This window comes from Ursus arctos, unplaced genomic scaffold (genome assembly GCF_023065955.2).
Source record: "Ursus arctos isolate Adak ecotype North America unplaced genomic scaffold, UrsArc2.0 scaffold_21, whole genome shotgun sequence".
NCBI lineage: Eukaryota > Metazoa > Chordata > Mammalia > Carnivora > Ursidae > Ursus > Ursus arctos.
In genome coordinates, this window is record NW_026622886.1 from 16,774,899 (window position 1) to 16,801,005 (window position 26,107).

The 26,107-nt window shown below is 39.3% G+C and overlaps 1 long non-coding RNA gene across 2 annotated transcripts in view; it reads right to left on the reverse strand.

Annotated features, from left to right (window-relative positions):
- LOC130544476 (uncharacterized) overlaps nucleotides 1-18,014 on the reverse strand; it is a 66,028-nt gene extending 48,014 nt beyond the window's left edge. The window contains exons 1-4 of one of the 2 annotated variants that reach the window (XR_008960764.1): nucleotides 17,877-18,014; nucleotides 17,165-17,273; nucleotides 16,427-16,565; nucleotides 15,705-15,890 (exon numbers count right to left, since the gene is read on the reverse strand). This is a non-coding gene — a long non-coding RNA (uncharacterized LOC130544476). Of the gene's footprint in view, nucleotides 1-15,704; nucleotides 15,891-16,426; nucleotides 16,566-17,164; nucleotides 17,348-17,876 lie in introns of both variants that reach the window. The other variant, XR_008960763.1, reaches the window with a different exon arrangement.
- Nucleotides 18,015-26,107: the final 8,093 nt, after the last annotated feature.

Sequence of the window (26,107 nt, forward strand, 5' to 3'; positions counted from 1 at the left end):
TTGACCACCCACTATGTATCAAACGCTATGCTACAGCATGAGGATTTGAAGAAATAAGGCACAATTCCTTTTCTTCAGGTAGGTACAGTCTAGTAGGGAAGACGTAAATATGAGCATAAAATTTCAACGTGGTGGGGTAGAAATAGCATTACAGAGAATTGTTTAAGTTTACAGACGTCACCGGTACCCAGAAATGTGACTATCACACAGTAGGCACTCAACAGATATTTGTTTACTAGATGAACAACTGAATGAATCTCAGTTGCACTAGAAACAAACAGAAGAGGCACCTACATCAAGCTAGGGCACTTGTGCTACAGACTGGAGTGATGGAGAAGGAGGAGATGTTTGACTTTACTTGTATGTTTCCAGAATATTCTGATTGCATTTGGGGAGGAGAAAGGGAAAGGGAGCGAGAAAAGATAGAGCCATCTTAACTGTCCATCTAAGAGGATTTTATGATAAAATGATTTCTCCTACATGGCAGGCTCTGAGCCTGAACCTTGGAAGAAAGCACAGTTATTTTCATGCTGATCACACTGAAGCCCTAAGTTATAAAGTGACATATTTGGATTTAAGTGGTTGAGAGCAGAACCGGGCCATCAAGTTCAGTATATAGTTCACTATGTCACACCCCAGAGAACATATTAATGAAAAAGCTTTTTATACTTGAAGGCAGACTTCAACACATTTCTGTGACAGTAAATTAAAGATCTGACTTAAGACAGCAACAGAATAGAGTAACTCTAGTATCAGCCATATGCCTACAATAGAGTCTTTACAAATAAATTTATAATTATCCCTTCTCAAAGGTCTATCTTTATTCTCTCCTACTAACTAGAATGTAAGTGAGAATTCACGCAATTACAAAGATAGCTGTTGAGACAAAGTAATAACGGTCTCCTGGTTAAGATCCTATTCAAAAGATGAACTTTGTAAGAACTCATTTTACTATAAAAACTCAAGAAAATTAAGCCAATGAGTCTAGGTTTCCTCCACTTACGCCACCTTACACAATGATGAATCTAGTAAAGAAGAGAAGCTCATTCCTGTCTAAATATTTGTCTTCTTTTAAAGCTGACTTAGAATACATTAAGTTTTTCTGCCTAAACTTCCAAGATTGTAGTAAAAAATAAAAGCAATGTTATAAGCCTCGATTATTTAGTGTCTGCCTCCCTACATCACTGCATTATCACTTTCAGACTTTTGTATTTTGCCCCACTGTCCTTCTGCCATGTCCCTGGATTAATTTCTAACTCTGGGTAATTTAATTAATAGATTATCTCTGTTCCTGCTCCAAAGCTATTCAGTGATGCTGAAAAAACTTACCACCACTGGGCAGATTGATGCCATTACAAAGGGATGCCTTCAGAAACCCCTTCACTTGCACCAGTGCATCTCCCTGTCCTAGTCCTCAAGAGAGCTCTTACGAATCTTTACTACTCTGCTCCTGTCCACCCTGAGCTGACTACCTTGCCTCCTACTTCCTAAAGAATAAAAGAGCCCAAGAGGTGCAAATATCTTCATTTCACCAGCTGACAATCATCCTTAGCTTCTTTCCTCTTCTCTTGGAGGAGAGAGGTATATACATTATTCTTTTGAAGGTCTCGCCTCCAGGTGGATTAACTTCTTCTATCTCCCCAGGAGTAGCTTCATGAGATAATCAGCTTGGCTTCTGCTTCTCTCTTTCTTATAAACAACTTGCCCTACAAATGTACTCAATTTTTTTGCTTTTTCAAAAGCTTTCCTTTGATCCTACTACTGCGTGTAGCTACCATCCTATTCCCCTCCTTTCCTTCAACACCCAATGTGTAGAAAATGTAGGCTGCCGGCTACTACTCTTAGCCTTCTCAAGTCATATTCATTATTCCATCCACTGTAATATGGTTTCAATTCCCATTAATTCAGTCTTTCTGAGATGACCATAAACTTCCTTGTTTCCAACCAAAGGCTGGATGCTTCGTCTTCATACTGCTTGGCAGCTTAGTGAAATTCGGTACCAGTAAGACTCCCTTCTGCTCAAAATCCACTTTGTTTCCTTTCTTTTTTTTTGCCTTGGCTCCCGCGGTGTCACTCTTCCCTAAGGTTCTCTTGCTTCACCTGTCTCCTTTGATTGACTCTCCCACCCTATTCATCCTTTCAGTGTGAGCTAGTTTGCTAAGCTTCCCTCGGCGGCACTCTTCAATGCTTTCCCTCATTCTCCTAGACTAGAGGTTGAGGGGAAAGGTGTTCTATATAAAATACTACCTCTTCTATTCAGCCAGCATTCACCTGCCTCACAGGGTACTCAAAAGATGTTTCATTCATACAAATGAAACAATCACAACTCTTTTTACTAACTCAGAAATGTTTTTTGAACTAGCCTCTTCATTCTCATCACCATGCGTAAAATCAGCTCCTTGTTATTTGGAGGGCTAGAAAATTATAGAATCTTCCTCACCCTTCCCTTCTTGTTTCTCCTTATAACCACTATGTATTTCTTTCCATGGCTGACAGAGTTAGCCATCTCCAAAAAATAATAACAGGGCATTTCAAATCATAAGCCTGTTTAAAAAGCAAAAGCGCAATCATATACCTTGGTTGGCCATTTGTTATAAGATTAAAAATTCAGATTCCTTTCCTTTGTATTCAAAGCTCATCACCATCTGGCCTCATCACATCTTTCTAATTCATTGTTTACCTCTCCTCCTTCATACATACATCCACCCAAGCTTCACCTTATTGATTTTCCACCGTAATTGTGGGCCAGCTTTGCAGGTGTTATGTTCTCTGTCTAGAATGATTTCCCCCATGTCTTCATTCTGCATCCTTGAATAATGAGCCTGAGTATCATCTTTTTATTCAAAACCTTTCCCAGTTACCCCATAGAGCTACTGAAACTGACGAAATCTTCTTTAATTTTCTGTGTGGCAGTTTATTTTCCTGTCACTCGAACTTCACACTGAAGTCCTAAGGGCAGAGAATTTATTTCACTTGTCTCTATCTCCAGAACCTGGCAGCGTGCCTGGGAAATAGGAAGTAGTCAGTACATACAAAGTTCATACTTTTGATACATACATGTTTTACATTAATCACTGAAAATTGATGATGGGCATTCAGATAGGGAAAGAACCTCACAACTATTTTCATTTTAACATGTCTATCGTGTTAGACACAAAGGCTACCTTTACAAATTAGCTAAACAGGTCATAAAGGAAGTAGATTTTTAAGCCACTTTATAAAGCTATATTTATGGGATAAATTTGGACAGTTAATGAGATAGCCTGATAACTAATACATTCCTGTCAATCATAATATAAAATCTTATGTGGTCATGCATGTTTATATTTTTCAATCTATCTGACATATATTAAGAATATAGTGTATCATTAAATGCACTTGAACTAAATAGCTTAATGGCTACTTCTATTAAAATAAATGGTTTTTCAATAATAAAATGGCTTCATATATATATATATATGTATATATATATATGTCAATAAATATTTTAAATGACTCACACTTTTGTGTCTTAAATATATTGTATATTTATCCTCTTGGCAATGTATAAGAAAATAAACTGCTTTTCAGATATTGAGACCTGACCATTTTCTTTCCATCCTATTTGAAAATTTACAAATCAAATTTTGATTTGGTTTTTTTGTTTGTTTGTTTTTTGCAATAAGAATGATACAAGTAGAAGTTTTCCTAAATTTGTTTTAAATACTCTGTCATGGCAGTGATATCAAAAATTAAATCCAGCTCCAAAAATTTTCTTTGGATTATACTAAAAACACTAGAAGAATAAAAATAAAAGTGATTTTCGTAAAACAGAAACCACCCGTGTATTATCCACTTCGTTATGAATATGCATCTGCAATTACATACATCTCGTTAGTTAATGGAGAAGAAGAATGAGAGAGTTAGTAGTACAGGGCGTTATCACCACCTATATTTATGGTTTTCATGAAAGAAACCATTTGCAATTCACAGTAAAAAGCCTGAAGTATTCATTACTGCAGAAGACAAGTGTTGCTCTCAGTGAGTTTTCGCTGTAAACCTTTTCAGTCTTTGTTGTCATATCCAAGCATCTGCTACCCTACAGTAGGAGAAGTCTAAACACAGCCCCATGCAGCTGTCAAGTTCTGTTTAAACTTTTGTCAAAACCCCAATTCTTTGCAAGCAGTCATTCATCTGAGATTTGTACTCCTCACTGGTTACCGAGGCATTCCTGACGGTTTCTATGTGCACTTGTGATCCCGTAGCATAATCATAGGAGTTAAGTATTAATATTTTTCTAATTGAGTACCTGAAGGGAAACCATCACATTGATTTTACCTCAGACACCTCTGAATAATTTGCACACATCTGACAACTAAATTTTACCTGTTTGAAAGTATACATCCCAGAAAGAAATTAGACCTAGCATTTTTCAATTAAAATACTTTCATAGGCTATGAACAGCAAAGTGAAATAAAAGTGAACATACCATGAAGATTAAAATGAGAGGCTCTCAAATGGGGGTGACCAAGGTTTCCAGGAAGGTAACCCTTCTTATATTACTTCCTTTAACACTTCCTTCTCCAATCATAGAGAACAAGTCTAAGGGTCATTTAGTCCATTTCCAAACAGTAGAACTCAGTAGAGCAAGAAGTAAAAAGAAATCACCCATTTTCCTTATCCTCATATCCTGGATATAAAACAAATTGAAGTCTGAAACCATATGTATTAGGATATCCAAGATACAGTGAAAATATGAAAACAAATATAAGCGACCCATTTTAATGTATGTAATTTTTTCTAAGAACTTTTCTCGTCATGGTTCTAAAAAGGAATGCGATACTCCGAGTCCTCCTTTATTGGTAATACAAAAGCCAAAGATAAAAGCTCAGGTTTTATGGTATCACACCCATTACACACGCAGGTTATTGTGCTAATAATACTTTTAGGATGATATTTTAATATTATGATGAAAATGTGGAGATAAAATAAGAAGTGTATTTTAGGAAATGCAGTCATTAAAGTTTGGATTAAACCTAGTCATTAAAGTGTGTGCCTTTGCATTCTTAATCAGGTATTTACATCTTTCAGTTGGCTTGAGATTTAACATAGTTTAATAAGACAGAGCCATAGTAATAAACGATTAACAAGACCCACATTTTTTGCTCAGATTAAGACAATTTCCGTAAGCCCATGCAAAAAGCCTGTAAGCTCTGCAACTGCGTAGTTGCGGTTTTAAAGAACGCCGAGAGCGGACAGCCAGTAAGGTGGATTCAGAAGGCTCGATGTGCATGGAAAAAAGCACGGAGCTGGCTTTTAGTAAGATGTAGAGAACAAGGAGTAGAACAGAAAGAAGGAATTAGGTGGGGTGAGTGAAGAGAAGACGAAGCTGGAGAAGGTAGGCGAAGATCCACTTTGCATTGGATGTATGTGACGGGAGCCACCACTTGAAGTTCCTGGGCAAGGGAGTGGCATATGCAGTACAGAAGTCAGCAGGCAGGACTCCGAGGGCTGCCGTGGGTTTTACAGAAGGGACAAGAAGATGAAAGAGGAAGCAAAACATCTTAGCAGTCCATGACAAGGACCATGGAGACCTCCACGGACATCATGCAGAGTCCAGCCTAGTATCCTATCTTTGCGCACCAGAGAATGTGGCTCGCTTATATGGCATTGATTATTTCAAATGACTGGGGATGTATTCACTCTCTGTTATTCATCTGAACCTGACATCACAGTCCCCGGGTCAGAATTCACAGCTCTTCGGGGCGTGTGTGGAGGGCGACACTGATTCACACTGACCCACAAAATAGCATTGTTGAATATTTGAACTAGTCGCCAACTAGGTTTCGCATAAACATTTGAATTTATAGATTTAAAATTAGAAGGTCTTTAAAAACTTAGAAGTTAAAATTAGAAGACCTGGCATGGCTAGATCTGTTCTCTTATATAACAATACATTATTTTCATTTTTGGACAGGACATGCTTTCTCCAGTTTGCCAGACAGAGTCCCCACTCTTCTCTATCATTGCTCTGTTTGAGGCCCCTTCAATTTTACTGTGACTTTGCGTGGCTCATTTGAGTTCCCAATCTTGGATCTAGATCTTCCAAAATGGATTTATATTTTGAGATACTTTTCCCCAATGGGTTCCCTAGCCATGTAAATTACCAATAAACAAATCTATCTTCATTTATGGTTTATTGCTTACAAAGAACTTTCCTAATACAATCCACACATCACCCTATGAGGGAGGCAAGGTATATATCATTTCCACCATTTTACAGATGAAAGAAAGGAAACTGTAACAGATAAAGAGACACATGTAAGCTGACCCGTGGCAAGTGTATGGGTTGGCACCAGGTCTCAGGTCTTTTGTCCCCTGGTAATTGGTCTTCCCACTCCTGTGAGCTCCCAGGGCTATACTCCAATTCTTTTATCTTGGGTTTTAGCCAACAAGTCTATGTTATTATGACATCCAACCTTATCTTTCACATTTGCTCAACATTTTTTCCCACTCCATCCTATCCTTGGATTCCAAACTCTGCCCAATCTCAGCCTCTATTCACTGCTGGCTAGCTTCAGTGGATCCTCCAGTTCCCACCTGAAACATCACTTTCTGAGGAAACCTCCCAGCCATATCCCACGACCTGGCTACCTCTCTCCTAGTTAGTTACATCCATTGTGCCCTCTACTTACCCTGTTGTCACATGCTTAACACTAGATGATTATCTGTGTCCCTGTCTGAGCCATAAGTGCTACAGGATTGGGAATTAGTGTTTCTCATTTTCTGCAGTGTCTCCAGTCCCTAGAAGAACCGTGCGGGTACATGTGAAGGCGCGGTGTCAAGGTTTTGGTTTTGGTTTTTAAAATAGTGTTTTAATTGTGTCAGTCTATCTTAAATGAACAGCAACTGATATTTATTGAGCACTTACTATCAACTTCTTTGGATGTTCAGATGTCTCTATTCATATCAGAGCTGCAGGATTCTGGAGGGGGATAGAATGTATGTTTGTACAAAAATAAGATACTGGGATTTACTCTTGTCACTTTCTTGTTGTATATGGGGGTATGCTACCATCATCCTTTAGCTGATATTGACTATAGTGGTGGCACTCCTTGCCAATGACCCTTAAATTCTGTGTGGCCTCACCCAGTATTTAGTTTGCAACTAAACGTGGTCAGGCAGCCTATCTGGCTCACTTGGGCAATTTTTTCCTGCTGTTCAATATTGTCTTTTCTCTTTTTTGGCCATATCTAGTTTGCCAGTTAGCAATGCATGGTTACAATCTTTAATCTTTAAAGTGTTTTTTTTTTATAAGTATCATTCTTTTTCCCTGGAATTCTAAAAAAAATGAAGAGGAAAGAAGACAGAAGAAGAAGAAGAAGAAGAAGAAGAAGAAGAAGAAGAAGAAGGAGAAAAAGGTGTTTTTAAACATCTTCTAGGGGTGCCTGGGTGGCTCAGTTGGTTAAGTGTCTGCCTTTAGCTCAGGTCATGATCCCAGGGTCCTGGGATGAAGTACCACATTGGGCTCCCTGCTCAGCAGTGAGTCTGCTTCTCCCTCTCCCTCTGCCCTTCCACACTTGCTTGTGCTCTCTCTCTCAAATAAATAAATATATTTTTTAAAAAAAGAACATCTTTTAATCTCCCTGCAGATTACTTACTTACTTTCATTTTCTAAAACAAAAACCCCCATTTTGTCAAGGCTCCCATAGCTAAAATTGAGTAGCATAGCTTAGTTCTTTTAAAAAATCAAAGCTATCTTAGGGATGCCTTGTCCCATAGATCCTTGAGGCAAGGCTAAAGTCCTATTTAATAGTTAGGAGCTCATTAACTACTGATGAATTTTATCATAGGGAAAGAGGGAAATAAAACATCATGAAAAATGCTGAGTTTGTGAAACAAGAAGGAAGCTGTTGGCAGTATGGCAAAGACAGTAGGGAGACATTGCGAACATGAATAAAATTTTGCTTTTAAGCACTCTAACTTTTAGTTATTGTCCAAACACAAGAAATGTGATGTGGAGAAGCAGAGAAACAATATGAAATATTCCATAAAGACAGTTCCATCAAGTAAGAGTCCCCAGAACACAGGTCATGAATGAATAGAGTTCAAGGAAAACCACACTGTACAAAAATGTATTTACTGTTACTAAATTTTTTTTAAAGTAGGCTCCATGCCCAGTGTGGGAGTTGAACTCACAACCCTGAGATCAAGAGTCACATGCTCCACTGACTGAGCCAGCCAGGTGCCCCACCATTACTAAATTTTAAACTCTTATTTCTTTTTCCAGCTCTATGCTGTAAGCCACCTATTTTGTGAAGCGTTTTCTGATTCCATAGCTTGAGTTTGTCACTTTCTCTACATTGATAGGCCAATCGTTTCTTTGTTATGGCAAGTGCTGCAATGTTCTAAATCTATTTCTGTATCCTGTGCCTCCCTAACCAGGCTGGAAACTCTTCCAAGGTAGAACCAAGCTGCCACAATTGTTTCTCTCAGATCTAGCAATCTCAAGACCTGGCACTTAATGGGTACTCCATAAATGAATGATCAATGTATAAATGATTATATTAAATTTGAATAATGTATTAGATGCGGAGTCAGGGCACTGCTTAAGAACAAGAATGGAGCTCCATTTGAATTTCAGGGGACTAAGATCACCAGTGTAATGGTCAGCAAAGGGCTCCATTATAAGGGCAAACAAGAATCCTCTGTATTTTCTGCAGTCGTTTTTACCTTCACTGAATGGAGAGAAAGTTCTATATGGACAAACTATTAATGCTGGTAACATGATGATTTCTGCAAAAAGATCCTCTAAGATTAACCATAACCAACACTTACGCCATGTAGATGCAGCATTCCAAACAGTAGGGATCTGCTTGGAGGGCTGGGCCAGGAATCCGGCAAAAACAGGTTTGTCTTGAAATCTGAGACATGATGTTGCTAAATACAAATCAAAAATAGCAACTCTGACATTTTCTGTTTATTAAGCTTTTTTCTCTCATCTATTTCCTGCAGACACTTCTACAGATGGATATGGAGATAGGCACCTGCTATATCGATCCTGTTCTCCCTTGGGAAACACGCATTTGCTGTTTTTCACGGCCATTCTTTTTTAAAATTTGTTTTCAGGAATGCTGAAAAGGGGAAGCCACTCAGCTACCTTGCTCTGCCCAGAAGAGCTCTAGCTACTGGGGGAACTAACCAGTTTGCTTTGCCGGCTTTGTGTTATCATGCTTCTTTTCATTTCTCTAACCCACTTGGATGCGGCAGGCGGGAATATTATTAACCCAACAATGAGCCTGTCCCCTGGAGAGAGAGTGATATACCTGTAACACAGTGGTATCTCCATTATCAAATAAACTAATTTATAGTGGCCTACATTTCTTGGTTCTATAGGCTGTGAGATGATAGGCCTTCCAGTAACAGATATATCCCGTACAAAATTAATTCAGTTTGCGAGGGTATATTTTTAAGATATACTGTTGAACTCTGGTGAGATTAAAAAAACACATAACGGGGGATGCGACTTTTAATTTTAGTTTCAACCTGGATAATTTCATGTTTGTTGAATATAAAAATAAATGAGTTTGTGTTTTGCATGTCTCTTTTAATTTTATTTTTCCAGTAATTCATTTTTATTATATTTTATGAAAATATCACCCCCCAACAGATGGTAAATTAAGAGGGGAGAAAAAAGGTCATTTTTGAGAATGAGAGCACTCAGGGTGGCAGTGTGGCACCGCAGGCAGGCTCAGGCTGGCCTGGAGCATGTGCAAAACGCGCCTAATGCTATCTCTACCGCAGGGTCCCTGGGGAAATCTAGAAAACAATAGTTGGGTGCCAGAGAGCTCTGTTTCCTCAACTGTAAAATGGACACATACCACTGCTGCAAAGTTGTTGTAAGGATTAGATAATTGGACAAGGTCTGCAACTCAGTGCCTATTTGGTGTCTAGCAAAAATCCAGAGTTAGCTGTTATTATTATTGAAAGTGTCTTGCATATAGTAGCTATTCAATAAATACTAGCTTTTATTTATTTCTCACTTGTGTAGAAGATTCTGAAAATGTTAATGTCTCCCATGGCCATAGTCCAAATTCTGAGTGACCCGAGGGCATGGCAGTCTGACCATGCCACATACAGATACCTACAGAATGATCTAGATCCTTTGAGAAGTGGTTTGTGGATCTAGCCCATCAGTGGGGGGCCCTTGTTTACCAGTGGACATTTCTCTTCTTATATTTTCATTGAGAACACTCTCCTCTGGGTCATCTCTGATTCGCTGACAGAAGGCAACAGACAGTGAGAGAAGAAGGCACAGAAGGAGCGATTTCAGGTAATGAGAGAACATGTCAAAGAGAGGTCATTTGATCTCTTCTTTCACAAATTACTAAACATAATATGTCCCTGCATGCCCTCTACTAAAAAAATTGCTTGAGGAGGTAGTTACGATGCGTAAAAAAGAAGACGAAAAAGCTTCTACACTACGTTTGACTTTAGAGAACACTCTGATTTGATTCCGCCAACCCTGTGGCAGACCCTTTTATTCCCACTTCACTGACAAACTGAGGCTGAGAAATTCAACGGTCTTCCAAGCATACCCTGCTGGTGAAGACATACTTTACACCTGAACTCGGCCCTTCGAACTCTTAAATAGGTGCATGGAGAGGCTGGTGAAGTGGAGTGTTATATATATAAAGAATATCCTAGGAGAACACCTCAGCATAACAGTTTGGTGTGCGAACAACTTTAAATCATGAATACAGGCCTTTGTGGAAGAAATACAACGGGCAACCGAGAAAGACTATATGGATGGGGGGTACACAGAGAAGAATGGACGTATATCTGAAAATAAAGAAGAGTATTAGGAAAAATGCTCAAAGGACTTCAGCTTGTGGTCTAAAGCATAACTAGATTCAAAGCCCAGAGTCACAATTGAAAAGAAAAAAAAAAAAAAAAGGAAAAGCTGACAGACACTTTTGAGTGGCCCCAGGCTTAGAGAGGCAGCCTTTGAGGATGTCAGACAACCCCCACGGGAGCCCCAGCAGGCACCTTCAGTGGCAGAACTAACCTCACCCCTTGGCCCAGTTAACCATTCCCACTCTGGGGAGATCTCCAGAAGGCAAGGGAGAGATCACACTGTCAAATAAATTTCTCCAGCTGCTGCTGGCTGCCTGCAATCTCATCAGCTCAGTATTTGATCTTTGATAAGAGGTTAGTGACCTTTACAAGGGCAACACCTCAAATGTTCTCCATCATCTAGACCTTTGTGTGTATAAATTTCAGGTCCTTGCTCGAAGGAGGTTTTACCAGTAAAGGGAAGAAGGGAGGCAGGGCGCTGGGCATTCAAAGGGAATAAGGACAGAATGTACCTTCTCAATCAAAGCTGGCAGCGCTGAAGGCAGATACTGCCTTTTCACGATGTTGTCTAAGATTAGCCATCATTCTTGGACTAATGTAGCACATAGGAAAATTGTGCATATGGGGTATGTGTCTATCTGCACAGACATGCAATAAGTAAGAGGAATACTAAAGATCACTGCTAACGTTGATTGACCTCCTACCATACGCCAAGCACTGTGCTTTATGCTCATTAGTCCATGTAATCTTTACAGCAACCCAATGGGGATGGGTCTGATTACTTTCCTCATTTTATAGCTGAAGAAGCAAGGTTAGAAACTGTTGATCCAACGAGTAAGCAGTACAGCAAGAATTCAAACCAGTCAATCCAATTCCAGGTTAACTGCTACGTTTACGCGCTAAACTTAAGCTGCAACGTTTTCGTGGTATGACGCAGACACACACACGCATGAATCAATGCTGCAGACCCTGCAGCAGAGAAGTCAGCGCCCCCATCCGCTGAGTCTTTAATCTCCTGGTTTAACACAGACCAAGTACGCAAAAATTAGACAAACAAGGAAAAAATGCAGCAGTTTATCTTCAGAAAAGATGGGAAACAAGGAGGGCAAGAGTGAACATGGAAGGGGGGTTGAATCTTTAGGTAGAGAGAACGTGCCAAAGTAGAAATGGGAAATGAAGAACTTTCTACGTCTCTGAAAAACAGAAGGTAGAAAGGTAACCTTCTCAAGCATGAAGGAATTGCTTAAAGTTCAACAAAAATTTACAGATTTGATGGGGCTTTCTGCTAAATTCTGACAACGATCATCTAAAATCCCTCGATGCAAAAGTGTGCCTAGTATCAGGGAGTTACGGTAATTTACAATTCATGTATCTATTGCCAGTTCATCTGTTTCACACCCCTGTGTATCAATATTCTGTGCTTCTCAGACTTGACTAGGAGTGTCTGGGGTATGCGGCAGTGTTGGGGGGGAGGGGTGAAACAGTACCTGGCACATAGCAGGAGCTCAATAAATGTTCTTTGAAAGAATCACCAAAGGACAAACATGGCTCACTCATCCCAAATATCAGATGTACTCAACAGTATGCAAATTACAACTTTTCTTTAATAAAACAATCATGATATATAATGAAACAATGTAAAATGTGAGTGAATTCCTTCAAACTAAAAATGGACTTGCTTTGATGTCTGTTTAGGGTAACACCCACACCCCCAGACTCTTAGGGAGTCCTTGTGGTTTCCCCTCCACCATTTTTATCACTTGGCCAAAAACCGCGTACAAGAAGTATATGCATGGAAATATGCGTGTGCACGTATTTAACCCGGACCACGGACCACTGCCGTTCACATTTAAAAATGATTCCACTTAAAAGAACTGCTATCTTTATGTGTGTTAGAGGGAAATGGTACGTCTTTCCTTTTAGCTTATTAAGATAGTACAGTAGGCCCCTGAGAACCATAGTTGCTGAAGGGTAACCACCTCCTTCCCTCATCCCTCACCAGGACCATTACACTATGATTCACATCTCATGCAATTATTTGAATGATAAACAAAAGAAGGGCATTTTATTCTCCAGCATTTTTCCATTTTACAAATTAGAAAAGAAACACACACACACACATTATCCCCTACCCTTTTTCCCTTTGCCCCCTACCATGACTATCCTGGGAAAGAGTTTGGAAACCAGAACGCACCAAGTAAACAAACGTGAGACCTCATGCTATTGGACATCCAGAAGGCCATTTAGTGCCCCAAAGTGCAGTGGAGGTTAGTTGTTTTGAGTGCCTGGAAGGCTATGGCCATATCCATGGCACCGTCACTTTCGTCAAGGAAAGTACATGGTAACTTTGAAATATGTTGAACTTACTGGTCCTGAACACTTCTTTACAAAATAAATTAGTATCTGAGATTCCTCATGGACCCCAAGAGACATTTATAAATAGGAAACTTTGTCAAGGTGAAGCCAAATTGGCTAAAGAATTTGTCTAACTGCTAAACTCAAAGGGACCTCATACTCTTGAAAAGATTCCAGGTACGGTCATGGTGCAGGCATCCATGGCCTTTCATCATTCTTTTTCTGTTTTTGTTTTTTTTTCTAAAATTTCAATGATAAAGTTATTTAATTTTTCCTCTGTACCTTTTATTAACTTCTGATAAGAAATATCCACAGGACAGTCATAGAACATAAAACAAACCAGGGTTCTCCTCCATGGTAAGATGGTGCACATACAGGCTCTAACTCTGTAAGATTTAGTTCAATATAAGGCACGTGGGCACCAGCTGGGGAGCATGCCGATTTATTCATAAAATGAGCTATGACAGTATCACAATAATCTAACACATCTCAGAACTTGAGTCTTCCCACCTTACATGTACATGGCGTTCATCCCTCCTAGACCACTCTTGTATAGTGCTCTACAGCTTCCTTAAGCATATATTCAGTACAAATGCAAATTGATAATATTCATCCCAATTTCACCACGCGCAAGGAAATCCCCTCCAACGAGACAACTCCAGTCCGCTGCCGCTTAGACAGAAGGCGGATGCCTCTCCTCACTCTGTCAGCTCCCTAAGCTCTCATCTGTGAGCACATGAGAAAAAGGCTACCGATGCGGCAGAGCGACAGGTCAAAAGGTCAAGGATCAATCCAGTGATGTGCTTTAGGATATCTGCTTGGTCAAGCGTGCTTCATAAAATATTTGAGGAGGTGTGTACGTACCACTTAGGAAATAGTAATCAAATTAACAGAACAAAGTAAAATCAATTCTCAAGTTCTTGCTCCTCTAGAAGCAAACAATAACACGCAACACGAACCCTTTGACAACTTCACATAGACCTATGTTTTATGGGGATTTTCACCCTGCACATTTAGTTTTTGCTAACCCAGGAGTCACTATTAAAGCTATTTGGAATTCTCCCACTGCATCGTATTTAGGCAGTGGTAGGAAGCAGCCCAATAACATACTGTATAGAGGGGGACACCCATTTGGGTGGACAAAATCCACCATAGTTAATCCTCGTAAGTGAAATTTCTGCATCCTATAATCAGGAATTGCTGGGAATTTGATTACATACCCCAGGCATTTGGTCCCCAATCTCCTTTTTGTCTCTCCCCTCAACTGGCAAACAAGAAAATTTAGACCAGAAGAACCTAAAGAATTACAAAGAGCGTACTTTACTACGGAAATGCTTTTACCTGCCCGGCCTGCTGTGAAGGAAATGGGCTGGGCTTTCAAAATGTTAGTCAGTTTAACTCCCAGTTGGTGGCACTGGAAAAATGTAGCCATGCAGTCTTATTGCTCTGTTTCTGTTCTTTAACTGCCAACAGGAATACAATAGACAAGATGAAGGGGAACAAAAGAGAGATGGATTCAGAAAGAACCCAAGAATGACAACAAAGCAAGCAAAGAAAATGATAATGAGTCAAAGACATTGTGCTTGCCAAAGTTAGCATCCCAGACTATTTTCATATTGAAGATAATTATGCTTCCATTAATTGCCACTTTTCCCCTGAAAATTTCATGATATTTTACAAACTACAAATTATCTAGTGGAAATTCATCTTTGCAACGTTTTAGGAAAAGTCATACCATGTGCTTAACCCAAAGAGAGAATGTCTATAGTCATGTTGCTCAGACGTGGATAAGATACACGTTATGTATTGAAGGGGATTTTGGTATAAACAGAATGGGCGATGATGTTGAAAACACTAATATTTTTGAACTAGAAAGCAAGCACCCGGCCACTTTGATGGATTACAGGACAGGTACCAAGTAAAGAGGACTAGATATTTGTGTATCTACAGGCACCTGGAACTTTTCATATGTCCAGCTCCTCCATCATATCTCCATTGTCTTTTGTACTTTTTTCCTTCTGAGGCAGATGTTAAGGCATTACTACAGTAAACACAAGGCTGGCACTTACCACGAAATCTTTATTTCCCATTTTAGCTCTAGAATACTTCCAAGTATGCCATTGTCTTCAGTTTGTTCACATTTAAGAATTCACATATCAAAAGTTAAACCTCCCCAAAGGTTAGAAAATAGTATGCCTTTTCCCCCCAGAAGAATGATAATATTTGTAATTTATTTTTATTTAAGTATGTCATCTGATATACTGAGTTACAATTTTCCAAGCTGAGAAGGATAGAAAAACAGTAACAATAATGTAATTCACACATAAATAAAATACCTTATTAAATAGCTTAGTTTTCAGTGCCTCAAACTGGTCACAGTTTAGACAATGTATATAAGGCTTTATGTTACAGATTTCTATGTCAAATTGACGATCGCAAACTTTCTTGGGGCCGGGATAATGCTAAATAAAATCAAATGTAATCTCATTTTAGGAGACATGATAAACTCTTACCTTCTCTGATGGGACATCCAGAATGTCGCATTTTCCCTGCGATTTTATTAATAAAGCAGCAGCAGCCTTCTAATAGTTCTTCCTACACAACCTTGTCTTTCTGGGTAGTCAGAGTCAGGCTATTAATTAGGTGATCCAAAGGCAGAATACAAACTACAAACAATTTTTCTTGTTGTTTTGGCCAGTCTGAAAGTTCAGGAAAAGGAAAAAAAAGAATGAAGAATTTTCTACTGGACAACAGAAAGAAACACTTCCTATTAAGGTAATTCTATACATTACCATGAACTTGCTAGCATTTTATATTTTAACTTTCTTATAATCAGTTTTTGATCTCACAAAGTATTAAAATTTAAATTATATCTACCCCCAGATGTAGTCAAGTGGTAATTTGGCAATTTTCTCCTTTAAGACCCGAATTACCTTCCTTGATCATCTACTCTCTCAAATTCATTATAAAAATGACCAATTTACCACCCCACTTCACATGAGGAAAAGACAATACTACAGAATGTGGGCCCCAGGATAGAGCAACCAAATGCTACCTGGGGATAAATGAGCATAATAAAGAGTATATGAGTAACCTAAATTTTCCAATTATTCTTTAGCTTATAAAATAATTGCTAGACTCGCCATTATGAGTTCCAAAAACATACACTTGGAAGCATGACATTAGCATATGTCATTTTCTACTGGCGGAAGCCAGCTCACAATAAATCTCTTACCTTGTAGAGAGATGGAACAGCACAGGGCTCATAATAGGATGAGTGATGCATGAAATGTTCTTCAGCTCACTTCCCCTGGGATTTATACTTCCAAACCTAGGAACACCGTCTGCCTGCATGGATGGAATGCTAAGCAATGCTGTAAAACAACCAATGTGTTATGTATAGCTTTTCAACTTTTCGAAATCTAGGAGAAACTGTGAAATAAGTAAACAAGTAAGCAAGTAAGTGTCTAAAAATTATAGCACAAATTAGCTGGAAAAATACACAGTTCAAATAAGGAAGATTAGCAATGAGCCCATATTTTTAAGTAAGACTGTGTAAATAATAGGCTTTTTCTTAGAAGCTGAAGGACTACTGCACGCCTGCTTACGGGTTTAAGAGCGAGGCTGTTTTATATTGTACAAGGAAATCACTGTATTTTAATTACAGGTAAAATGTTGGTTAAATAGATTGTTTTCAAAAGTTTTCAATAGTCAGATTGTATTTCAAAAAATATTCCTTTATTCAAAGGAATAAAGAAAAAAAGTAAAGCTAAGAAAAATATATGAGAAAAATCTTATAAGCTCAATTTCTCATTCCATTTCCTCATTTTTTTTTTTTTTGAGGAAAAAAATTGTCACTAACTTTTTTAAAGGCATAGTTTCAGATCAGACTTGTTTCCAATCTAAATTTAGCCTCCGTTCCTTGTGTCATATTTCTTCAGGCATGAGAAGGAAAATCAATGCCCCTACTCACCTTTGGAAGAATTTCACTGCCAAGTCTCCATGGTTCTATGGGATCCAATAATCCGTGGCTCAGTATTGATTTTTCTATGACACCTGTAGAAACAGCCTCTCCTTCCTTTCTAACAAAATATAGCAACAAGAATCGTGTAGTTTCTGAGTGAATTAAACAGAGGCTATTAAGCGCAAATTCATCCTGCAAGAAAACGTGGGTTGTATTTTCTAAAAAATGTTACATTTGCTTGATATTTCTGAGCCATTTAACAACTTTTTAAAGATAACGTGAACACATACTTTTAAAGATAATTTGAATCTGATTTCTCAGGTATGTTGTAGCTAACTCGTGGATTACAAATAGCGCTTATTTTTCTTCTAAGGAAATAGACAAATGGTAAAAGACAAATCGGTAAACTTCAATCCCCAATTTAAAAATATCTCCCAAATCAACACCCCTTTTGCTTATGAAAAACCACATCATGCCTTTAAGACCTAAAGTTTTGACAAAATAGAGGATGACCCTTTCAAGCAGCGGAGTACAGCAGATCAAACCCTAGGAGAAAGAGTATGTTAAACTTTGGGGTGTATTTTATGGCACGAAAAGAGTTGGAAGAAGAGCCAAAAGCCACCAACCTTCTACTTTCCTTGAAACGCATAAACGCAAAAGCCAAACCAAAACAAAACAAAATCCAATCCAAGAAGTCATGTTTCCAGCATTCTTCACACACCTGATTTAAACCTCAAAGGTATGTGTTTCCCCCTGGGCAGGCTTCTCTGGGCATGTCTGAATATATTCCCCGCAGCCATCCCGCACGCTGAGTGGAGTCACTATAGTTGGCAACCCACTCCGTCACTCACTCCATCAGCCTGAGAATCTGCAAAATAAAAATGCAGTGTTAAAAAAAAATTCCTTTTACATTTGCTCTTCCCAGTAAAATCCTACAGAAGAAAACACAAAGCAGGTTGTTTCTCACAATATATGTGACATCTTGGTTAAAAGTGACACGGCCATGTTGCACTCTGACAGGCTGAGTGTTAAGATCTGACAGACAGAAGCCCGCGAGAACAACCTTCCTGCCACATATATTTAAGCTCATGTTAAAACCTTGATTTGATAGTCCCTTGATTAGCTTGAGCAGCAGTGAGTCCTACTGCCTTTCAAGTTCATTATAAATTATGCTATTCCTCACATTACTGTCAATTTAAGCTCCTGTTTTACTAAAATGCAGGCATTTAAACACTCATCAAACCTGTGCACATTTTTGAGTTAAGGAATTAGATCAATCCAAACTCCAGCTCAAGGGAGAAGTTCCATTGTTTATCAGGCCATGTCTACACTGGCTGAGCAAAGCGCTCTGTTCAGAAGGAGAAGCGCCTTTGGCAGCTAGAGTCTACATAGCTGACCCATGGACGCTCAGGTGGAGCTTCTTCACCTAATTACACAAGTGCAATGAAATTACTAAGCATTTGATGAAAATGACCCGTGATGACAAACAAAGCACGGCATGATTGTTGTTCTAATTTATTTACATGGTAGTCATTCAGCATATAACTCAAAGAACCTTTTAAAAAATAAGAATGCTTCTACTTCTTAGGCATTATGAAGATGGGCATTGAAATAGTTGATGACTCAATGTTTAGTTTGACCCAAGCTGTATTCTTTCCAAACAAGACAGCGGTGGCATGATTTTAAAATGCAATACATTTTCCTAAGGGGTCTAGGTTAAGTTTTCACCTTTGATTTTGTATTTGTGGGGAAACATTTTTAGACTTCAAGTAATTAAAAAGTTGATTTAGATCTTCCAGAAAAATGGGTCAAAATGGTAATTGATATTTTGCAGGAAATATTTTATACTCTTCCAACCTGCACCACTGAGATTTAGTAACAACTGTGGGTGCATTCTATTCTCGGGACACTTCAGTGCCCTCCTATCATCTTGAATGTTGAGATCTTTTCACCAATTTTTAGAATAAAAAGAGATTTAGCAGAAATGTTCTATTAACAGCTATGAAATTATAGGTTTCCCTCTCCATCCACCCAAACACACTCCACCCTGTGCAATAATAGATCCAATGCTAATCACCTTTGGAATTTTGCCAGGCTCCCCCACGGGTGAACTAGCAGAGCTGGACCCAAATGCTTGAAGGAATGAAGCCTCTCTCACCCCCCTTGAAGCCTTCAAAGGCTGTCACAGACCACCCACTGCAACTCTTTGAAGAAAGCGGGGGTGGGGGGTGGGGTGGGGGGGGTGGGTAGGGGCAGGGGGAGATTTAAATGTGCACGAGTCTATCCAAATTGTGATCTATGAACTCTACTTTACTCTTACCAATATCACCTCAAAGTAAATTTGCTACGGCAAAGTCCAAACCCCAGTTTCCCTAATCCTGGGTCTTTGTAGGCAGGATGATCTCCCATTTTTTGCTACCCCCATTTTCTGATTTTCAAGATCCTGGTCAGTCAGTTTGTTTCTGGTTGATCATCTTTTAATCTATATGCCAAAGCCTTTTTTACTGGGAGCAAAATTCCACTTTCAGACTGCGTCATGGCAACAGGTTAGTTGATCAACTTAAAAATGACCATTCAAATTTTAAAATTAAAATAAATCTAGGTGATCTAAGAATCGCTTTATTTAGCCAAGCCCGTCTAAAAGAAATTGAATCCAGGATCTCCTTTTCCTATACAGAAGCCCGAAGAATGTCTAAATATAAAACCACTGTCGATGTCTTGGTCACACAATGTTTGAGCACCTCATGAGGACGACATAAAGCAAACGTCCTTATGGTGCTTACTGTGTGCTAGGCATGCTTCTACATGCCTTATATACGTGGTCTCACTGAATCCCCATGACAACCCTGTAAGGCAAGTACAGATAAGAAAACAGTCCAAGAGGCAACGAGGAACTTGCCTTGGGTCACATAGGTAGGAAGTGGTGGCTAGGATTTGAATCCAGTTTGGCTCTGGAGTCCATGGTTTTACTTGGCCTCTCTCCTTGTCCTGCCATGCTAACCATACTGCTGTCATTATGGACAGAGATTGATATCCAAAGGTGATTCCTTTAAATTGGTGTTTTCTTTCCTATAGAAGGCGAATTAATTTGCCTGGAAATAAAAGCTTTACTCTGTGAACTGTTCGGGCCCCTTGGCTCATTTTTCTGCTCCTTCCTCGTAGGCATTTTCTTCCATATTGAGCCAGCATCTCCTCCTCTCAGAATAAGCTGGATGTCTTCAGAAGCAAAATTGCTTCTCGCTGGTCATCACTTCAGGGTACCATTTACTCCTTTAAAACTTAAATCCTGGAAGATGCTTACTGACTGTGGAGGATATCAAATAAGGAAGAAAATGCACGGATAAAAACTGAAAATTAAATAAGGCTGCTGAGTAGAGCACGAACCTAATTGTCGCCTCATGAAATTGGGCCTCCTGAGGTCAGGTCCTGGTGCTACCTTTTAGAAGCTGCCCATGTTGTTTTTTCTCTCTATGACTTAGTGTCCTCATCTATAAACTGGGAATAAAAATAGTATTATTGCTTAGGGTCGTAAGGATTAAATAAACTAATCCATGTAAAATAATTCACCCCAGGGCACGGCGCATAGCAAGCCCTCAATAAATACATGTTGTTGCTATTATGACATTTAGTTTGTCGTTGCAACTAAGCCTAGCTTTCAGCTGCCACTAAGCACTAACAATCAAGTTTTTTTCATTTGGGTGTGAAAGTATTAATGCGGATTTTAGGAAAATCGGTTGTAGTCACAGGAAATCCTTTCAGCCCAGGGACAATTTGGCTTTAAAAAGTCACTGTGACAGATCTCCACAAATAATTTCATTCCCCTTTATTTTGCAAGAGCACAGGAAAATCACAGAATATGACAGAACTACTTAAAAAGTCATCAGAGCTTACAGTGTTGTCAGACATCTACCTCAAGAGCCAGGAGTAGATTTTTCTATATGGTAAGGTTTTAAGTAACTTAAAAGGACTGCTTGCTTGTTTTTTATACACAATCCAGATTTTTGCCCAGAGTTAACTTTCATGAAATTGACCTGGACAGTGGGGATGCGATTTTAACAATTGTGCAATTCAACAGTAGTAAAACTGTCCAGGCCTTCAGCTTGTCTGTTTCTTTCTTTGCTCTTTTCCCTTATCTATATTCTAAAGGCTTAGGCTTATGCTTACATCCCAAATTCTTTGAGGCCACATGGGTGATTTAGAAATGGCTGCTTAGGAACCCGAGATAGAAATTTCCACTGCAAAGAGAGGGTAATGCAAGTGCTAGAGGAAAAGGACTCGTTGAGTGCATGCTTGCACTGAACTATTCGGTAAGTGTTATACAAAGAAAAAGGAACAGATTGAAACCTTTCTTCCTTTTGGTTCTAAAATGGACACCATCACCAGAGAGAGAGAGAGAGAGAGAGAGAGAGAGAATGAGAAGCCCAGAGACCCAGCAGGAGAACCATGGAGAAGCTATTCTGGGTAAAACTGACACTTTTGCTTGGATATTCCTAGGATGCACAGGACTGCCTTTTTGTGGTTCAGGTGCCATGGGACTTGGGAACCACTTTTTGGTCCCCAAGGGGCTAGTGGTGAGGACAGTGCCTCATTCCCCAGTGCCTCAGAGATGGCCTATTCCTTGGCGATCCAGAGGAGAAGGAAGTTTGGGTGTATAAGGTAGCACCCTAGTCAAGAAGTAAATTTTTGAATAAAGAGGTCACTGTGCAGCCTCATCTGGCATAAAGAAAGTAGACAGAAAACAGAATAGTGAAAGAAAGCATACACAATCTCCATTTTTAATCCTACATCTGTGCCCATGAAAGCTTCCTGCCATCAACATTCATAAGGCATGGACTCATAAACTACCCAGGCCAGCCAACTTTCATTCTGAAATGAGGTTTTAGCAATAATTAGCCTCCGGTTTTCTAGATAAGCATATTCACCTGCCTAAAGTATCATCAAGTGAGGGACAATTCTAGGATTAGAACTCATGGAGGTAGAAGGTGGTCAAAGTGTTAGAGAAGAAGTGAATTTCCTGATAGCAACTCAGTCTTTAGAAGGGAAATGGAGAGGCCAGGAAACACACAAGGACTTCTATTGGCAAGAGATGCCGCACCCTCCACTGGGAAAGATCTATACAGACAATAGGGGCACGAAGAGGAGATCCTCTCCTTTGCACTCTGCCACCAAGATGATGTGGAGAATAGGGGACAATGAGGAGCCAAACAGCACCATCTGGTTTCTTACTTGAGATGACGAGCCATCCAAAGCAAAGGAAATAGACCATTTCAGCAATTTTGTGGGAAAGGTACTCCATGCTCGGGCTTTCTATCTGCAAGCATCGTTAAGTCAGATGAGCACAGTACCAGGCACAAAATTATCCTTCACGAGCAAAATTCTTCCTTTCTTGTGGCGGCCTTATTTTTTATTGCCACATATTGGGGTCTTATTTAAGGCTGTTTAAATCCTTTAACCTGAGTGATTTTTAAAAGAATTCTACTTATTTTGTATCAAATACAAGTGCCAACAAATGATGTTGATTCCCCAACACCAAATAATCTCCAAACACCAAATGGAAAGTTAACAAAAGAAAAAGATCAGATTTATGAGTGGTCCTCACTGGCCACTCTGCAGACCTGCTGTCATTTCTCATTATCTTTTTGAAGCCCCTGCACAAATTCAACCCAGGTGATTTGGTTCTTAACAAAATGAATGTGAATTAATTCTGATCATAAATTTTAATGAGACAACACTTCAGATGCTCTCAGACATTCCAAATGCAAAACTTCTCTTTTTCTGTGGTAAAACTGCAAATTCTTTTCTTAGGAAACCTTGATTGTTTCACCTCTGCTGTTTTGACATAATGAACCAATTTGCATATTGGTAAGGTCAGAGGGGACAGAACTGGAATCTCATGCTTCCCGAATCTTTACCTCCATTCCACCGTTACATATTTCTCATTTCCTTTTGTTCACAAGTTTTATAATTTCACAGAATTACGAGTCATACAGCCTGACACCAAGCTTGATCTTGCCATTATGCTTGATTGTTCAAAATTACACTAGTCCCAGAATGTTGACAGAATTCCTTTCAATATTTTCTCTGCTGGTTTATTAAGTGGCAGTGTCATACTTAAAGAAACGATCATTTCTGGGGCCACTTGTTCAATTCTTTGAAGACTGACATCGCATTAAAAAATGTTCCCCCCAATCTTCTACTATTCTCTCTACCCTCGATATATTTGATGTGTCAGAAATAATTATAAGTGGCTTACTAAATACGGGAGCCATTTCTCTTGAATGTTCCGGACTGGATGAGTGCAGGACGGCTTTGTTACCAGCTTCATTCTGCTTGGAGATATGCATTCAGCATCCCAGCAACATCTCACGAGCGGCCGAGGCCTGCCCTAATGTTTTAGATTTCTATTTCTCTTACTCCAGCCCAGCCACTGTCTGTTCCTTCCAGATAATTACTAATGGTAAAGGCCCTTCGTCCTTAGAGATGTCCCTCGCCTTCTCTCACGCCACTTTTCATTACGCATGCTCAAGGCAGTGCCTTCGCTATGTCACTTATTAATACCAGTGTGGCTTGTTGAGACACAGGTTTCTGATTAGAATGGGGGTAGGGAAGCAGGGACTTTATTTCAGATCTCTCTCTTATTTCACACTCTCTCTTTAGAATGGGGTACTGCCTGTTCTTCTCATCAAAGGCAGAAAATCTGTTTTGTGTCCAAGGTAAATGGAAAATGCCCACACCTATACATCCTTTGAAAGCTGACTATTCTCACTATGGTTAAAAAAAGAAAGAAAAAAAGAAAGAAAGTTAACGAAGGATCCTGCCCTATCAATCTTGGTTGTACTGTTGGATAAATAAAGTCATCTCTCTACAAAATGATGCATCCCATGCACCTCTTCAGGGGATGAAGGGCAATCTAATACTGGGGACATTATCCCCTTTCACCAATAATCAGGATTACGACAAATTTCCTGAATCTCTGATTTGTTGGTTGTTATTAGCGCCATTGATGAGCTCTCAAAAGAAACTCCACCAGATGGGCTTACAAGTGGAGAGGCCCATGGTCAGCTGAGACCTTCTGATGCAAATTCTGGGAGATGGGTTTCTGAGATGGCCGTGGACTGATGGACAATGTTCTTGACGTGGACAGATGGAACTGGGTTTCCTCTCTACCACTTATTATTAGCCATGTGGCTTTGAGCAAACCACCTAAGCTCCCTGAGGCTTATCTAATAAATTGGACAATGTATCTGACAGTGAAAGCATTGGTTCATAACAAAACATCATACAAATGCTTGGCATTTTTTTGTCTCAAATAACGACCTAGGGCTAATGAGGAAATAGGTTAAGACCATGGACATCAAACAGAAATCTAGAGGAAAATTCATATAGACCATAATCTTGTTTCTTTGGCACTAAGAACAGGGCTTTCTTCTAAAGAAATACTACCATTACTTAAAATTTAGTCTTATGTATATATCATATATACAGGTGACCAATTTTCAAGGAATGAGAAAGCAGTGAAACACTCGAACCCCCATACAGAGTAGCTAAAATGAACACTTCTTAGTAATTCGGTAGGCATCTCATTGTCTTATCACACCTAAGGGTCATAATTAGGATTATCAGTGGCTAATTGACTGGAGAAATGGCTGGAATCCAAATGACTCTGTGACTCATGACCCATGCTATCCATTTTGAATACTATCATAGGTCTCTATTGCAAAAAGTAGCATTACCTCAATAATTCGAAGCTATCTGCCCTGAGCTTATTAGTGATTTGTATTCTCTAGGAGGATGTTAACCACAACAGAAATTTCCACATTCTAACGCATCACCAAGCATGTTGCCCCAACATAATGACTTTTGAGTGGCGCAGAAGGCTGGGAGCTTCACTTCTCTGAATCTAATGCACCAGGTTTGGAAGGAACGGCAGGAAGTCACTGCAGGAAGTCACTGCAGGGGTGGGAAATAGGGAGGAAACACTAAGCTCTGTCCTGACTCATGCATGGGACTGTCAAAAAGATGAAATGAGTTAAAACTTGAAGAAGACTTTGTAAGTTATATGGCACTAGACAAGTGTAAGATATAATTATTGCTCTTAATAGTCTTGCTCGGTTTACAACAGATGTTATATATAGCTTGAAAGGGAAGAGTTCTTTTTCAAACGATAGTATATTTATTCCACCAGCATCCAATTTTTGCTTTCTCAGCTCATCTCTCAGCCAACATGAGTGACATGTATAGTCTATTCTTGTTTTCTTCTGTTTTTGTCATAGTTCGACACAGTTGGAATAGAGGAAGATCTTGCAGAGAACAGAGCTGCAAGTGAATTTGGAAATTTTAAAAATAGCTGTCTCTGAATAGTAAGGTGTAAAGGTTTCTGTATGTAGAACTTCTTGTTAATACAGCTAAAAGCATGTAGCCAATTATTGCAGGAGGGTAGAATATTCTGAAAGCTCAGCATTCGCACACTGTATCTGTTAGGATGCCATTGTCACAAAAGGGAGATACGTGTCATAATGATTTCCACTCTGAGCTTAGCGATCAGAATTGCATCCTTGAAATAAATAAATCTGCATATGTGCATGAGCATGCATGTGAAGGCATGGGTCCTTATGGTTGTATAATTATAAACACACATAGTTGTGCAAAAATATGCCACAGGAAGAACCCAGGACACATTTGGCCGAGTGCTTTAAACTCTATGAAGCTATTAACAGTCATCCATAAATCAATTGAAAGTAAAACTAGATTAATCAAAGTAGGTATTCGTTTCTTCACACAGAAAGGGCTGTTTTTGCCTCCTTAATTTCTAATACAAGTATCTTTGGAATACTGCTATAAGCACAGCACAGAGCTTAAGGAGAGAGGGGAAAAGGGGTTCTAGGGCAGCCCTTTCCTAAATAGAATGAGGGAGATTTACATTGGCTATTACGAAGTGATTACTAGGTAGGT